Genomic DNA, 16,485 nt, shown 5'->3' on the forward strand with positions numbered 1-16,485 from the left:
GAGGAGCTGAGAATTTGACATCCAGATCCACAAATGGCAGGAAGAAGAGGGACACTGGGCCTGGCTTGAGCATTTGAAACCCCAAAGGCTGTTTGCAATGACACACTTCCTCCAGTGAAGCCACGCCTCTCAGTCCCTATCAAGTAGTGCCACTCCCTAATGATCAAGCATTCAAATATATGACCTTATGGGGACCATTTCTATTCAAACCATCACACTTCCCAAACAGTTCCACAAACTGGTGACTAAGCATTTAAATATCTGAGCTTATGGGGAGGTATTTTCATTCAAACTACTATGTAGTCACCCCACATTCATGGATTGGAAGAATTAATATATTAAAAAAGTCTATATTATCCAAATCCTACTATATAGTCCTAGCATTAGAGGAGGGTGCCACCATGCCCAGTCTCTCTCTCTCTTTTAATAAATTTATTTATTTATTTAGTATACAGTATTCTCAGTATTCTGTCTGTGTGTATGCCTGCAGATCAGAGGAAGGCACTAGATCTCACTACAGATGGCTGTGAACCACCATGTGGCTGCTGGGAATTGAACTCAGGACCTTTGGAAGAACAAGCAGTGCTCTTAACCCTGAGCCACCTCTCCAGCCCCATGCCCAGGCTCTGTAATTGCCATCTTAAAAACAGTGAGTTAGCCAGGCAGTGGTGGCACATGCCTTTAATTCCAGCACTTGGGGGACAGAGGCAGGCAGATCTCTATGAGCTCAAGGCTAGCCTGGTCTACAGAGTTCCAGGGCAGCCAAGGCTATGCAAAGAAACCCTGTCTTGAAAAACAAACAGAAAACCAAACACAAACAAAAAACAGTGACTCTTACTGCCCACAAACTTGGCATTACCTCTTCATTTATTTATATATTTTATGTTTCATCTGTGTTTTGTAGTTTTCAATGAACAAGTCTCAGATTTGTTAAATTTATTCTTGTCCTATCTTTTTGAGCCTAGTGTAAACAAAATCCTTTTCTAACATTTGTAGGACACGGTTGATACGTATCTTTGTCATCTTTCTAACTGATTAGTTCTGGTAATACTTGGGGGAAAATAAGATCTTAAGATTTATTATATCACATAGAATCATGTCATCTGTGAATAGAGTTTTTCCTTTCTGTTCCTAACTTTTGTGTGTGTATAGTCTTTTTTTTTTATTTCTGTAAGATAGGGTCTCACTATATATGTCACCCAGACAAGGCTACTTTCAAATTTGAAATTCTGCTTCGGCCTCCGAAGTACTGGGGTCACAGATGTATACTATACCATCACATCTAGCCTCCTTTCAAATCTTTGTGCCTGTAAATTCTGCCTCCTGTTGTTTCTCTTCCTTTTTCTTCTCCTCCTCCCTTCATCTTCTATCTCCACCTTATTGATTTTTTGAAACAAAATCTAGCTATAATTATAACCTAGGTTGGCCTTGAATAAACAGTTTAATTCTTTTGCCTCTGTCTCTGGAGTGCTGAGGGACAGGCATGATCTTTCTTTTCTTTTTAGTGGCTGTGTTGAAGATCATAAACACTCTACCATCAAGTTATACCCTAGGTCTCTTCATTTAAAAAGATGCCTTATTTGGCAGGTTCAGTCAAGTATTATGAAGTCAAGGGGATTATGAGTTCAAGGCCAGCCTGGACTACATAATGAGATCCTATCAAATAAATACCACCATTACTATCATAAAACAAATAGCTTCGTTGCATAGCTAGAATTTACAGTACATTGTTAAATAGCAGGGGTTAGAGCATGGTATTGTAGTTATTCTGGGTTTTGCTTAGTCGTTAAGAAAGACATTTCTGGTGATTTTCTCCTTTCTCAGAAGAAGTCCTAATGGTTTTGGTTTTCGAGTGCCAGCCCCAGCTGACTCTGAGCTCTCCAGTCATATTGCCCCAGCAGCTTTCCACCCAACTTCCCGTTGTTTTGGTGGGTAAAGCTGGGCTTACCTCACCGTCACCCCTGCTGTCCCAATTGATATAGCTGTGGGGACAGTGTTGAGGAAGTGACGCAGGAAGTGCCCCTGCCTTCTACCTGCAAAACAGAATAAGATGTCCTGCCTTGCTTGCCTCACAGTTTCTTAGGAGATTCTTCTGGGATAATGCATGTAAGAGAGTTCTATAAAGCGTATTTAGGCCTGCGATATATTGATAATGACAAAATTCTGTTTGTCTCCCACTTCAATAGCCAATGAATCCAGCTAGTTTTTCCTTTGTTATGTCTGCTTTATGATTTGGGCCTGTCTGTTCTCACCCCGAGCTACATACTTTGAGCACTGTAGCCACTTATACTATCCTTATCACAAATATTGTCAATAGTTTTCAATGTTTTTTCTTTTCTTTTTGAGACAGGGTTTCTATGTGTAACTTTGGAGACTGTCCTGGAACTTGCTCTGTACACCAGGCTGGCCTTGAACTCACAGAGATCTATCGGTCTCTGCGTCCCAAACACTGAGATTAAAGGCATGCACCACCACCGCCCGACTCAATGGATTTTTTTACTCCAATTCTTACTAGGTATGTGATGTTGGAGAAAAACATCTCTACATCTTAGTTTCTTTTAACTGTATAGTAGTATTATGAGTATTAAATGGTGTGTGTGTGTGTGTGTGTGTGTGTGTGTGTGATGTGATTGGTATGCTAGAACCAACTTGTAAAAATATAGAATCCACATTTCTGATGCCAAAGCTATTGTTTGTTTAGAGTCACTAAATTTGTGGCCTCTAAGTAGCTTTCCTGGGCTCTACCTAACCTCAAGTATATATTCTAAAACTCGTTTTTATTTTGTATATTTATTTTATATATATTTATTATATATATTTTAAACTCCTTGCCCCAAACCCTCGCCCTAACACTTTGTTTGATCCTCAATGCTGAGGATTCTCTGCTACTCCAGATTAAATATCCTAGCATTCAAGATTCCCGAAGTCCTTGACAAAACTCATCTAACATGCCTTATTGCTATGGTCAGCCTATGGAGGCCACAACTATGTCTGGAATGTTGAGACAAGTGGGTGGATGTAAAAACAGAAAGGGCTTTTGATAGGTTTTGTTGGGAGGGTAATTTTGGGGAGACATAGTGGGAGGGAAGCACAGGTGGAGTGTAAGGGAACAAGGGAGTGGTCCTTCTTACCTGCGGGGACATGAAAGGTGGAAGTTGAAGATGGAGCCAGGAATATCTTCTCCAGCTGAGCATAGTTGATCTTGAGTACATGTCTATGATGTTGAACGCTCAGTCTTGGGTCTGAATGGAAGTGTCCCTTAAGGGCTCATGTATTATACTCATGGTCCATAGCTGATGATGCTGTCTTGGGAAGTCGTAAAAACAATTGCATTTTACTTCTGTAAAAAGTACAAAAAAAAGCAGGTGAAAATAATTTTAATTGTATATATAAAACATTAATTTCCACATGTATTCAATACTAAGCATTAATTAGATATATTAAGCTCCTTTTTCATTTTGAAAACACATAGTCTTTAAAATCTATGTGTGTTTCATGTGTAAAACAACCTCAATTAGAAATAACCCCATTTCAAGTGCTCAGTGGCCCTTTATGTGGCTAATGGCTTCCTTATTGAATAGATGGAGTCTTGAATTTGACTTCCTGAGAACAGAGCCATGCTGCCATCTGGTGGCAATTTAGTCAAATAGCTCCCCGGCGCCACAGTGGCACGGTCCTTGGCCTGCTGGGAAACTTCCTGCGCTTGTGTTCTTTTAAACTAGACTTGAGAAGAGAGGTGCCCATTCTTAGAAGCAAGAGTGACTGCAGGGTTGCCAGACTTGCAGGTGAGAAGGCTGTGGGAATGAGGAGATGCAGAGGGAGGACAAAAGACCGGCTTGGAGCCATCCTCAGGGAACCCCATCTCCAGGGAGGACACAGGAGGCTCGCGTCAGGACATGGCCATCACCTACAACAGTTTTTGTTTTTACTGATGAACACCTTCGTGTGACAAGAGTCTCTCTCCCAGGGGGCTGGAGAGATGGCTCAGAGGTTAAGAGCATTGCCTGCTCTTCCAAAGGTCCTGAGTTCAATTCCCAGCAACCACATGGTGGCTCACAACCATCTGTAATGCCCTCTTCTAGCCTGCAGGCATATGCACAGACAGAATATTGTATACATAATAAATAAATATTTTAAAAAGTCTCTCTCCCAGCCTCAGCCCCTAACCGCTTAGCTTCCTGTGAGTGAGGAATCTACAGCAGAGCTATGATAAGCCGGTGAATGTTGTCTTTACGTGTGGAAGTCTATTGGTAGACTAGTAGTGTGTGTGCGCATGCGTGTCTGTGCGTCCTCTGATGGAGGCCTCTCATGGAGGCCTCTCATGGAGGCCACAGAATTCCCATGCTCTGCTCTATCACTGTCTAACTTACTGCTCTGAAGCAGGGTTTCTCAGTGAAACTGGACTCTGCTGGCAGTCAGCAAGCCCCCAGTCTAGGGCTATAAGCAAGTGTGGCCATATCCATATTTTTACACGGATGCTGTGAATTTGAACTCGGGCCCTCACGTTTGTGCAGCAAGTGGTCTTACGCACTACCTATCTCTCCAGCCCCTAGAACAGTTTCGTGAATGGATTTATTGGGCCCAAGGGTATGTGCATCTATAACTTTTTAAAATTAAAAATCAGATTTATTTAGATATAATCTGCATTCAGCAGCTTTGCTATTTTAAGTGTATGAGTCGATGACGTCTGGCAAATGGATGCAGCTCTATAACCCATCCTCTCAGAGATTCCCCGTGGCCTCAGCAGTAACTTCCTTATGCCCTTTCCTGCTCTGACAAATACTAATTGATTGCCTGCATTTGCACTGTGGCCCTTTCAGACTATCATGTAAGTGCAGTGTTGAATGTAATATTTTCTGTGAATTCTTTCATGCCCGGGTGATGCCGTCATCATATTGCTGCATGCGTGTCACAGTAACTCTCTAGAGACGCTCACATGTCATGGCTACTTGATTGCTCCCAGCGTGGGGCGATTAGCAACAACGCTGCTATGCATCGTTGAGTCTTTAATTTTCCCTAAGTGTATACCTAGGAGGGGAATTTCTGGGCCACATGCTAAGTAGATACTTAACTTCGTAAGGAACTGCCGCACGGTCCTCCAAGAAAATATTTCCATTTGTATTACAACTAACAACCAGATTCCATTTCTTCCGCACCCTTGCCAACTCTTAGTGCAAATGGGCCTTTAAATTTCCACTGTTCTAGGGGGTCTGTAAAGGTATTTCATTGTGGCTTAAATTTACATTTCATTGATGACTAATAATACTGTAGCTCATTTATGCATTTCCCCTGCTGTTTGTATACAGTCACTGGTGCCTATAATATTTATGTGTGGTGCTGGACACCGAACCTGTGTTAGCTATGAACTCATTACTGGGGCTCTACCTACAGCCAATATTCATTTCCTCCCTCCATCCCTTCCTTTTCTGAGACAGGATCTCATTATTTATCCCAATGTAGACCAGGTTGACCTCACAGAGATCTGTCAGCCTCTGCCTTCAGAATGCTGGGATTAAAGGTGTGCGCCACCACTATTGACCTCACTATTATTCTCTTTAATTAGACTGCTTGTCTTAGTAGCAACTTAAAAGAGATTTTTAAATGCCCTGCATGCAAGTCTTTTGTCCAGGCATGTATGCTTTTCTGCTTTGCAATTTTTTTCTGTGTCTTACCTATTTATCATCAGTGCCTTTTTTGTTTTATCTTTTAAGACAGGGTTTACCTTTGGTACCTTAGGCTGGTCTCCAACTTGGAATTTTTCTTCCTAACTTGTGACCTTTCTGCCCAACTCTTGTGGGGTATTCCTTTACACTGTGTGAAGATTTGTCACTGTGGCTCATGTAAGAAGCAAAATGGTCAATAGCTAGGCAGGAGGTAGAGGCGGAACTTTTGGACAAAGAGAACTCTGGGAAGAAGAAAGGCAGAGTTGCCAGCCATGGGCTAACCAGGCATAATGGAGGTGAGCCTGTGGAAGAACATAGATTAAAAAGTATGGGTTAATTTAAATTATAAGAGGCAGTTAGAAACAAGCCTAAGCTAAGGCCGAGCTTTCATAATTAATATTAAGTCTCTGTGCCTTTACTAGGGAGCCAACGGGCCTAACAAAAATCCGATTACATCCAACTCGTGACCTTCCTACCCCTGCCTTCCAAGTCCTGAGGTCACAGGCCCACACCACTACGCATGGCTTTGTCAGTACCTTTTGGGGAAACACATGTTTCTGCCCTTGGAGGAATGCTCACCCAATTTCCCTCTGTTGCCAGGGCTGCTCCTATTCTTAGCTTTACCCAGCAAGAGCAAGAAAATCTTGTTTTCTAAGTTTGTTAGGAAAGTCCCACACTAGTTCCAGGCTGTTGCCCGAGGCTGTATCTTTTATTAACTATTACAAGCACTGTTCCAGTTCTTTCTTTTATTGAGATAGTATTATTTTTTTGTTTTTGTCTTTAAATCTATAACTTAAAACTAATGAAGTTGGGACCAGTGAGACAGCTTGTTGGATTAAGGCATTGCTGAATTAGATTTGTGGGACTCAGTTGTAATGGAAGGAGAGAAGTAATTCCTGCAAGTTGTCCTCTGACTGTAAGCAAGCATGTGTATACACACACACACACACACACACACACACACACACACACACACAAACATACACACACACACGACATAAACAGAATATAATAAAAATAAAACAAAACAGATAAGGCCATTTTACACAGCTATCAGCAATACCCTTACAGTCAAAGACGGATTTGTTTATTCCTGTCACAGTAAAGGAGTATATACACGCAGGAAATCCTGCTGGCCCTCTGTGACCATTAGTATTAGCCATAAACTCGACAGAATCCACAATGTCCTGGAAAATGGGCCTCTGGGGAGGCTTGTGGGAAATTGGCATTTTTTTTCTCTCTCTCTTTCTTACCCTGCCCTCCCTGCCCTCCTCCCCCTTGCTGTTTTTTGTTTGTTTGTTTTTGTTTTTTTGAGACAGGTTCTCATGTTGCAGCTCTGGGTGGCATGGTGCTTACTTAGTGTACCAGACTGGCCCCTAACTCCCAGAGATCTTCCGCCTCTGCCTCCTGAGTGCTGGGGTTAAGGCGTGCGCCACCATGCTTGGCTTTGTGAGGGAATGTCTTCATTTCATTCATGTGAATGGGACCATCTCCTGGACGGGAGACTCTGGGTTGTACTAAATGGAGAAGTGGAGTTAGCCCTAGTGCTGTATCCATCTTTCTCCGTTCTAATTGCATATGATCAGCTGCTAGAAGCTCCTGTCCCCTGACATCCTTCCATGATAGTCGTACCTGAAACGCCGAGCTGAAGAAATCTTTTCTCTCTTAGTTGCTTTCGTCTGAGTAGTTTATCACGGGAGGGAGAAAGAAACGAAGATAGAATCTCGGGACAGTAGAGGATTAGCTTAGCTCTGGAGTGGGTTGTAGGATGGTATTGGGAAGAATTTCAGATTATAAACTATGAATGGGTGATAGTTTGACTGTAATTGGCCCCCATAATCTCATAGGGAGTGGCACTGTTAGGAGGTGTGGCCTTGTTGGAGGAAGTGTGTCACTGTGGGGACAGGCTTTGAGGTTTCCCAAGCTCAGGATACCATACCCCAGTGTGTCAGTCAACTTCCTGTTGCCTTCTGGCCAAGATGTAGCCAGCATCATGTCTGCCTACACATGGCCATGCTCCCCATCATGATGATAATAGACTGAACCTCTGAAATGGCAAGCAAGCTACCCCAATTAAATGTTCTCTTTATAAGAGTTGCCATGATCATAGTGTCTCTTCACAGCAATAAAAACCCTAACAAAGATAGGATGTAACAAAATGTGGCCTTATTTTTGGGACATATGAGTTTTTGTGGCACTGATGTCTTAGAACTGTTAAGTAAAACATATCAGACAGCCATTTGACTGAGCTGAATGCACACATTCAGTTTCAGTAGCCAAACCAAAATGTGCCTACTCATGCCAAAGTTCCAGTTCACTAGTCCAATACCAAGTTGTTTGTTTGACCTTTGGAAAAATCAAGACAGACTTTATTGTGTGAATCTTTCTGGAATAAGCATTCCAACAATAGTAAGTGGAAGAGAGGGGATATCACAGTGGACAGAAGCCAGGATGCTCTTGAATGGCGCTGGTCTTGGGTCCAGTTCACATTTTCTTTTTTTTTAAAATATTTATTTATTTATTTATTTATTTATTTATTATGTATACAATATTCTGTCTGTGTGTATGCCTGCACGCCAGAAGAGGGCATCAGACCCCATTAGAGATGGTTGTGAGCCACCATGTGGTTGCTGGGAATCGAACTCAGGACCTTTGGAAGAGCAGGCAATGCTCTTAACCTCTGAGCCATCTCTCCAGCCCCCCAGTTCACATTTTCATTTTAAACTCCAACCCCACAAGATAGGGCGACGAAGCAAGTGAGACTTTACAGACACAGCATAGCGGGCAGCTTTCTGTTTTTGAAGCCATATGTTAAAGTTGACAGGAGTAAGCTTCTGTGCTAAGTTGTTAAGGACAACGACCCCTTGTGTTTCAGCTATTTCTCTATGTCATTTTGTTCCAGGTAGCAAAGTGAGGTCATGTTTGAGGTGCAAGCAGCGCTTGCTTTAGGTGAATCTACTAATTGGTCTTTTCTACCTTCTTCCGCTCTCACGTAGCAGCCCCTTTCTTTCCATCACGAGGTCCCCTCTGCTCTAAGTCGCAGAAGCAGTTACTGATGTCAATCAACCACTTAATGTGTCACACTGTCTCCTTGTTTCTGTTAAAGCTGCCTCATAGACAGCGGACAGTTCTGTTAGCCCATCTTAACACGTCTCTATTTTTAGATGAAATGCCACCTGATTCATGAATTGCAAATAAAGGCAGATTGGATTATTTGACTGCACTTAGTTTGAAAATTTGTCTTTTGAAAGGATACGTGGTTTAGCTGAACAAATTTGTGTTACCTGTGTTGTTGCTGCTGTTGGTTTTGTTTGGGAACTTAGAGACTATGGTGCATAATTCTAGTCTGATACAGTTTGTCTGTTTTATAAATCAGATTATATTTTACAAATGGAGGTTTCCTTCTCCTTTCACCTTTTATCTTTGATGCCACTCTTGAAAATTTGGTACAGAAAATACAGTTTATTGTGATAAATTAATGTATCATAGCAAGAGTCCTAAGAGGCTGAGGCAGGAAGATCAGAGATGCAAGGCCAGCCTGTGTTACATAGTATAAACCTGTCTCAAAAACCAAATGAACAGTAACAAATGGGCTAGCAGGAAATGGGAAAGGCCATAAAGGGCTACAACAGGGACTGGGGGTGTTTGCTCCAGTGATGACTTTTCATCCAGGCTTAAGGAAGAACTGAAAGCAGGATGAAAGCTTGGCATCTCTGCCTTCATTTCCCATCTCTCTCTTTAGTCATAAAGTTTGGATCAGATTCCTGCTCAGCTGTGCATGCAGACGCACTAATTATTTCAAGAACGTTCACCTAAGGCTGAGTGTCCTCCTCCTTTAAGGGTTAGGAGACCAAGATAAAAGTCAGGTTCTTTTCCTAGATTGCCAGCTGCTAGCCCTCATGACACCCTGCTCCCAGCCCTTGGAGTGGTGCAGAGGGAAGCCTTCACTCAGTGCCCTACCCTTGGCGGAACAGTGGAAGCTTGCAGGCAGATCACCTCTTGACAGACATGTGTTGCAGTGGGCATGTGCAGGTCAGAGGACATCTCTGTGGAGTTAGTTCTTTCTATTTTTACCTGGATCCGGGAGATTGAACTCAAGCCACAACCACCTGGCGAGAACCAGGGCTTTATAACTGTATAAAAACATAAATTCTAAATTGCCAAAAGGCAAAGGATGCTCCAAGGATGATGGCCAGCTTGAAAATGGTACCTCTCAGCTGGGCGGTGGTGGCACACATCTTTAATACGAGCACTTGGGAGGCAGAGGCAGGCGGATCTCTGTGAGGTCGAGGCCAGCCTGGTCTACAGAGAGAGTACCTGGACAGGCTCCAAAGTGAAACCCTGTCTTGAAAAACCCAAAATAAACAATCAATCAATCAATCAATCAATCAAACAAAAAATAAATAAATTGATATCTCTTGCCAAATCAAGGACAATCTGAATATCAAATAGATAATAATAAATGAGATGGTTCATGTCCATAATCCCAGCACTTGGGAGATGGAGGCAGGAGGATTAGCATGGGTTCAAAGCCAGCGAGATATAGAGAGCTTCAGGCTGACCTGGCTAGAGAATGAGACCCTATCTCAGAAGTCAAATAAATTTGGGCTCCTTCCCCATGATGCGAAAGTAGAGAGGTCTCTACGGGGTTTGCTACCATGGTTGGTACCAGAACAAGCTGGTAAAACTATACTGTTGAAGACATCAAATGCCTTGGTCACAGGGCATATAGAAATCAGGCAGGAACTGGGATGGAAGCTTGCTCCCTCCTGGTCAGTTCACAATGTGCCAGAGGGTGCTGTGTGGGCTTCTGAGGGAGAACTGTCATCCAAACCCTTGTTCCGCTGTGGGCCCTGCATAATAACATTACTGATCAGCCAGACATGAAGTGCCCATTGAAGTGATAATGGCAAGTCAGTAATTGGGGAACTAGATGTCTTCTGATTGAATCTGAGGCCCACTCCACAGGAGGAAGTTGAAATCTAGTACTGTACACCTTGCCAAAAGCCCATGTCTAAGGAGGTCATGGACCCTCGTGGGGAAGCTGCTGCTAATATGTTGCTGAACAGGTATGCCCAGAAAGATCTAAATGATTAGTTTACACTTGTAGACTAGTGCTATCATCGGCTTTGATCAGAGGAGCAGTGGCCCACAGTAATTGCAGAGAAAAAAAGACTTGAATTTCCAGTTATAAACAGGACTTCTACATCACATTGTCTATGGTGCAAGACAGGACAGAAAGAATTTAAGAAGTGTAGAAGAGAGTAGACCGAGGGAGACATTGCTATTACACTTTTGATTTCATATAGTAATTGTGATTACTGGTCCAGGACCTGTGCAAGATTGAGCCTAACAATATCCTTTCATGATGGTGTTCTGATGAGCATATAGAGGCAGACGGGGGCCAGGGGCAACTCCAAAGGCCTCACCCTTTCCTGTGGATATACAGGCAGTTAACAGTTGCTGGAGGAGAAAGAAGAGAGCAAATAATCCCTTGGGACCTTGTAAACTACCTTGTAAACATCATCATCATCATCATCATCATCATCATCATCATCATCATCATAATGAATACATAAAGACACAGAAGTAGAAGTGGGAATAGGTGTGAAAAGGAAGGAGACCATCAGGAGTAGGAAGGGATCAGGAGAAGGCAATGAGGGGTGAAAATGGTAAAAATTCATTATATGTGCATAAAATGTTATAAACCCATTGATATATATAGTTAACATATGCAAATAAAAATTTAAAATATAAATGTAATGGGTGATTGAATTATAAATAGGCAACCAAGATAAAGTCTTAGGGTTTCTACTGTTGTGAAGAGACACCACAATGGTGACTCTTACAGAGGAAACATTTAATTGGGGTGGCTCACAGTTTAGAGATTCAGCCCATTATCATGGTGGGACACAGTGGTGTGCAGACAGACATGGTGCTGGAGAAGTAGCTGAGAGTCTTACATTTTTCAGACAACAGGAAGTGGTCTGTGACACTGGGCGGTATTTTGAGCATAAGAAACCTTAAAGTCCGAAATCCAATCCCCCAGCCTCATCCCTAGCACTGCAGCACAACACTAGATGCAGTTTTCCTTCCCCTGTCCACATCTCCTGCAAGTCCCCCACACCATTCCCTCCTCCCACTCAGTCACTGTGTCCCAACCCCCAACTCTAGCAGGCAACCCCCTGCTAATCCACACCTGCCAGAAAACCAGGTAGGCTGACCACAGACCTTCTTCTCTCTCTGTCCCCCCAAATCCAATCCCCCAGTCTTACCCCAGCTCTGTAGAAGGTATCCTGCTGTGGTCTCCCTTTCCTCCCTGACCTCATCCCCAGGGGAATCACAAAGACCTTCCCATCCAACCAACCTTCTCTCCCCCAGCTCATCCCAGTATCCCAGCCTCCAACATCAGCAGCACTCCCGTGAACACATCTGAGCAGGCCAGCAAAACAGGCAATGCACAGCCATCGCACTCGAAAAATCCAATAAACAGAAACCAAGAAACAAAACACCCACCCAACAAAGACAAATCCAGAAACCAGTACCTGGACCTGTACCATCACAAACTCAGATGCCTACATGCCAGCAAAAAAAACAAAAAAAACAAACAAAAAAACAAAACCACACAACCACAAAAACAAAGCAAAACCAAAACCAATAGCAACTAGGGCAATATGTCCTCACTAAAGCCCAGCTATCCTACCACAGCAGGCCCTGGAAATTCCAGCACAGCTGAAACACAAGAAAAAGACCTTAGAATCAACTATATGAAGATGACAGATGTCCTTAAAGAGCAAATAAATAAATTTATAAACAAAAAATTGTAGGAAATGAATAAATCCTTTTTAAAAAATCCAAGAAAAGACAAACGTTGAAGGAAATGAATAAAATTGTTCAAGACATAAAGATGGAAGTAGAATTGAATAAGGAAAACACAAACAGAAAATTCTGGAAATGAAAAACTCAGGAATTTGAACAGGAACTACAAAGGCAAGCTTCACCAGCAGAATACTGGAGATGGAAGAAAATCTCAGGCACTGAAGATACAATGGGAAAAAATGGATGCATTGGTCAAAGAAAATATTAAACCTGGGAAACTTACATAAAACATTCAGGAAACCTGGAATACTATGAAACCAAAGCTAAGAATTATAGGAACAGAGGAAGGAGAAGAATCCCAGCTCAAAGGCCTAGAAAATTTTTTCAACAAAATAGGAGAAAATTTTCCTATGCCTATCAAGGTACAAGAAGCATACAAAATGCCAACTAGACTCTACTAGAAAAGAAAATTCCCTTAATGCAAATAATCAAAACACTAAACATACAGAACAAAGAAAGAATATTAAAAACTGCAAGGGAAAAAGACTAAGTGACAAATAAAGGCAGATCTGACTTCTCAATGGTGACTCTAAAGGCCAGAGGGCCTGGACAGATGTGCTGCAGACTCTAAGAGATGTAAGCCCAAACTACTATAGCATGCAAAACTTTCAGTCATCATAGATGGAGAAAATAAGATATCCCATGATAAAGTTAAATTTAAGCAATATCTACTAATAAATCCAGTCCTACAGAAAAGGTGCTAGAAGGAAAACTCCAACCTAAAGAGGTTAACTACACTCAGGAAAGCTCAGGAAATAAATGATCTCACACCAACAAAATCAAAAAAAGGGAAACACACACACACAACCATCACCAGCAGCTGCTGCCATCACCAAAATAACAGGAATAAACAGTCATTGGTCATTGATATCTCTCAATATCAATGATCTCAGTTTTCTAATAAAAAACACAGACTAGTAGAATGGATATGAAACAGGATCCATCCTTCTGCTGCATCTAAGAAACATACCTCAACATCAATGATAGACATTATTTAAGGGTAAACGGTTGGAAAAAGGTATTCCAAGCAAATGGACCTAAGAAGCAAGCTGGTGTAGCCACTTTAATATCTAACAAAATTAATTTCAAACCAAAACTAATCAAAAGAGACAGGGAAGGACACTATATACTCAAACAAAAAAATCCACCAAGATGACATTACTATTCTTAACATGTATGACCCAAACACAAGGGCACCCAAGTTTGTAAAATAATATTACTTCTTAAATAGCATATAGACCCTCACACACTGATAGTGGGAGATTTCAATAACCCACTCTCATCAATGGACAGGTCATCCATATGGAAACTAAACAGAAAAATACTGGACCTAACTGACATTATAAACCAAATGGACCTAACAGATAATTATAGAACATTTAACCTAAAAAAAAAAAAAAAAACCCAAAAGAATATACCTTCTCATCTATACCTCATGAAACTTTCCTCAAAATTGACCACATATTGAACACAAAGTCTCAACTGATATAAGAAAATTGAAATAACTCCCTGCATTCTATTAGACCACTACAGATTAAAGCTAGATATCATCAACAACAGAAATAACATAAAGCTTATATACTCATGGAAACTGAACAACTCTCTTGTCCCAGGTTTTGTGTGTGCTCCCTGGTTTTCTGCCTCCCCTGCCACGCTCTCAGCCACCCGAGAGTGCTGCATTTAATAAAACATGGGCATGTTAATTCGGTTTAATCTGTTTTGATTGGATTTCTGTGTGCCAGTGGAGAGGATTTTTCTTAACAGTCAGCACATGGTCCAAGAATGGAGTCAAGTGAGAATTCTGAATGCTTGTGAGAAAACATGAGAACAAACAAACAAAAACCAAAAACCAAGAGTCTTGTGACCTGAGTTTCTCTGAAACGTGGAATTGTTGTCGGACTATCCTTTTGTGCTCCTCCCAGTGTAGCAGACAGGAGCGAGTTTACCTCAGATCACTCAGTATTGCTTGCTGCTGTATTCAATTAAATGTTTATATGTCTCTACGGGATAACATGCTGGGCCACATGTGGCTTGTCCTTGTGATTATATATGACTTGAACTCATTGTTAAGTTTTTCTGGCCCAGTAAGCCTTTCTGCCGAGGCAATAATCCAAATCAGACAAAATCAAACCAAATTAGAAGAAGCCCAGGTTTAATGAATGCCAGTGCTCCTGGGTGCCCCCCTGGGAAAACATGGAGAGAGGAACCGAGAAACAGGAGACCATGTGTTCATTCTCTGGGGGGCAGTTTTACTAGCCTGTGGGAGTGGTCTTTACCCTCCCTGGGGAGAAGTCACTGTTTGGCTGGCTTTCTTGGAGGTGGAGTCTGGACTGAGGCAACTCCCAGGGGAGGGGGCTTGAAATGGAGAGGGGCTGAGGTGAGGCTTCCGACCAAACATTACAGACTCCTTGTGTATATGGATGCCAGGGGGTGGGGTAAAGCCCCCAACCAAACATTCCAGACTCCTTGTGTATATGGATGCCAGGGGGTGGGGTAAAGCCCCTAAGAAAACATTCCAGACTCCTTGTGTATATGGATGCCAGGGGGTGGGGTAAAGCCCCCAACCAAACATTCCAGACTCTTTGGATAAAGGGGTTCCAGGGAGCTGAGGTGACGCTTTCAACCAAACACTCACGAGAACTTTTCTCAGGTGATCTTTCCTAACTCTCAGTGTGAATTCTGTTGCTCTGAATAAAGCTGGCTATTGCATGAGACTGTAGGCTTTATTCTCCCAGGACCCACTGCCTTTAGAGCATCATGTATTTACTATTTTTCTGTCCCAGTAGGCACACTCTTGTGAGAAATAGAGTTTCAAATTGAAGGGCATTATAGCAATTTCAAGATGGAAATTTCTTATGTGTCTTAAGAGGCTGATAACTTGATTGCCTTGGACAACAGTTTCTGGAAGTGTCCTGGATCCATGGGCAGACACTGGGGCTCCAAACTTCTGAGCTCCATTCTGAGCTCACTCCCCTCATTTCTCTTCCTCTTTTTACAAGTGTGTGTGTGTGTGTGTGGTGTGCACATATGTGCTTGTGACTGTGTGTGCAGGTCAGAGGCTGACATTAGGTGTCTTCTGTCAATCTCCACCATATAAACTACATGGTAGCACACACCTTTAATCCCAGACCTTGGGAGGCAGGGGTAGATGGATCTCTGTGAGTTTGAGACCAGCCTGGTCTACATAGTGAGTTTGAGGACAGCCAGGGATATATGGACCCTGTCTCAAAAGACAAAATAAAACAACAACAAAAATTAAAGCAGGGTGTTCAGCATGCAAATCCAAATCTTCATGGTTGAGAGCCATGCACATAATCCACTGTGTCCATCTCCTCAGCCACGCCTGCCAAGATGTTGTTTATTTTTATTTAATATATACCAGTGTTTTTGCCTAAATTTACATGTATCATGTGCATGCAGTGTCTGTAGAGGCCAGAGAAGGACATCTGGTCCCTTGGAATTGGAATTATATACAACTGCCATGTAGTTGCTGAAAACTGAACCTGGGTTCTCTGCAAGAGTAGCAAGGGCTCTTAACTGTTACGCTATGTCTCCAACTCCTCCATTTCTTAATATTATTTTTATTGATTTTATTTTTTCCTATCATAGCAATATATTCCTATTTTACTTGTGTGACATCTTTTACTTGAAAATTTGACATTGCAAGTTTTGCTTTATTGAGTGTGGCATAGTTATGTATTTTGAGCATTCTTGAGCAGCTAAAAATAAAATGAAGCAGGCAGTGGTGGTGCATGCGATTAATCCCAGCACTCCAGAGGCAGAAGCAGACCGATCTCTGTGAGTTCAAGGCCAGCCTGGTCTCCAGAATGAGTTCCAGGACAGGCTCCATAGCTACTGGAAACCCTGTCTCAAAAAAACAAAACAAACAAACAAATAAATAAAACAAAAAATATAAAAAAAAAGAAAATGAAGTTACTTGTAA

Source organism: Arvicola amphibius, chromosome 6 (genome assembly GCF_903992535.2).
Source record: "Arvicola amphibius chromosome 6, mArvAmp1.2, whole genome shotgun sequence".
Taxonomy (NCBI): Eukaryota; Metazoa; Chordata; class Mammalia; order Rodentia; family Cricetidae; genus Arvicola; species Arvicola amphibius.